We start from the raw sequence: 2,218 nt of genomic DNA on the forward strand, positions 1-2,218 counted from the left end.
GAGCTTGTTGTTTGTTACTTCCTGATATTGTTAATGTTGTTTTTCAAGCTTCGAAAAACATTTTAATATCAGATTTTTGTTATTGTCTTTGTTATGATTGGAGGATTGGAGGATAGATACATATGAGCATATTATGGTTTCAGTGATCAATACAATTAGAATTTGGGTTTCAGTTGTCTTTACAAATATTTGAATTCCAATATTTATAGTGAACAGGGTAATTCAGGTTTCAGAGGCCACTGCAGGACCAAAAAAATAAAATAAATAACAAGACAGTGATAGCTTGCACTTTAGGCTATTGGTATATTTTATTAATGGCGTGCAAAGCAGGCTATAAGTGGTTCAGCAGTCATGGCTTGCCAAAAGTGCCATCTTTGCTTTCCACCAAAAATAGCATGGGCTAGTAAGCTATCAGAAGTCAGTCATGGCGTTTTTTGAGAGCCATTAAAGCTATTTTCTGTTGTAGACTACAACTTGTAGTGAAGGCGAAGGGGTTTGAGTTGGTACTATGTCACCAACTTTCACCTGTCCAGCCATATAGGCCGTACAAGCTGGTAGGATGGTTTGTGCTGTTCACGAAAGTGCTCCTTGATAAATTACTCAAAATCCTTTGGGGGTCTACTCATCAAATGCTTCATTGCTATGCAATTCAATACCCAGGCATTTTCATTGTAAGCCAAGGACGCCTTCTTACCTCCCATTCCACTAATAACAAATGGCCCAGTAAAATATGGCTTTTCGTTGAGAACAAGTGCTTGAAGCGAAACCAGGACTTGAAATATGGTAGATTCAGATTTGTTCCACTTTGGTCCGTTCCTTGTGTTTAAGAAGCTTAAACTGTTAAACATACATAACCATTTGTAGACAAATTGGGATTCAGTCTCATGCCAAAAGAGTGATAGTACACAGTAGGCGGTCGAGCTGGGTAGTCCTTAGGGAAGCAGAAAACATAAAAGAAGAGACCATTATAGTAAGGAGTGGTTGGAGGTCCAACAATTACGGCTCTCAGAAGATCAATCCTCTCTTCGTAGACTCGTACAAAGATTGTTTCAGGGAGATTTTCCTCGAGGATCTTCCACTCTTTCATTATTGTTTTTGTCAGTTTTGCTTTGATTTTCTTTCCATTAAGATTTGAGCGCACATAGTGATGATCAGAAACATTGGAGACACTATCAAATTGTTTGAAAATTTTCATTGTTGTAGTCATTTAGAATTGGTTCAACAACCTGCATTGCACAATTATGCACACTTTCAGAGAGAAAAAGTGAAAAGAAATTGCAAAAAAAAAAAAAAAAAAAAAAAAACTCTTTCCTTAAAAAAAATAAATTGTGAGGTTTATGTGTAAAGCTGAATTGTCCTGAAGCTAAATACTGTAGTATGTTTTGAGTACTTCGTGTGTAAATTGAATTTTCTTTTTGTTGAATTTCATATATTAGAAGTTTTAATAAAGTTAGCCAAATCTAAAAATTCTAAGTGCACTAGAGATCACAAGCTTGTTTATCCTGGATCATTGATCATTGATCTGTAATTATTTTGAACGGAGATATGCAACTTGTTAGATATCAAGTTATTGTTGGAACCATACTCCACCAATATGAAAATAATTGAACAAAACAGAACTTTATAGATAACAGTATGAATAAAAAAGATGATGTTTTATAGAATAAAACAAATAACAATAAAAGAAATTACTCTTGATGATTGAGAATTGCAAATGCAATGTCCTAAAGACGAATTTCACCCCTGTTCGAGTGTTCACATTTTTTCAGGTGTCGACGTGTCGTCTTCCCAAGATACAACAATCAGTTACTTCGAAATCATAGCACCACAACTTTAAAGTCGTAGCGAACTTTTTAATGGATTTTTGTACTCTCAATGAAACTTCAGAAATCAGCAATGAGAAAAGATATGGACGTTTTTGTCACTCTCAAAAGTGTTTTATATCTTCTTCAGAGATCTTTCTCAAGTGTTTTTTGAAATAACAAGACAAGGGTTTAAAAAAAAACGAAAGTGTCTCTTCAAGCAGCCACCATGTCTGTTCCAGGAGTCACTTTGCCTCTTCAATCATGTCTCTCCAAGACAATGTTTAAAGAGTTTTATAACAGACAGAAAATAGAATGGCAGTTATAAAAAAAGTATCCGTTAGTAACTGCTTCTTGAATTGATAATTGTCTATGATATCCGAAAATAAAAACTAAGTCCCAACCATACAAGTCCA

The 2,218-nt window shown here is 34.8% G+C and overlaps 1 pseudogene; it reads right to left on the reverse strand.

Annotated features, from left to right (window-relative positions):
* Positions 1 to 450: 450 nt before the first annotated feature.
* On the reverse strand, positions 451 to 1,087 carry LOC147480576 (putative ubiquitin-conjugating enzyme E2 38 pseudogene; annotated as a pseudogene).
* Between the last annotated feature and the right edge of the window lie 1,131 nt (positions 1,088 to 2,218).

The sequence above is a fragment of the Coptis chinensis genome, chromosome 8, assembly GCF_015680905.1.
Source record: "Coptis chinensis isolate HL-2020 chromosome 8, ASM1568090v1, whole genome shotgun sequence".
NCBI lineage: Eukaryota > Viridiplantae > Streptophyta > Magnoliopsida > Ranunculales > Ranunculaceae > Coptis > Coptis chinensis.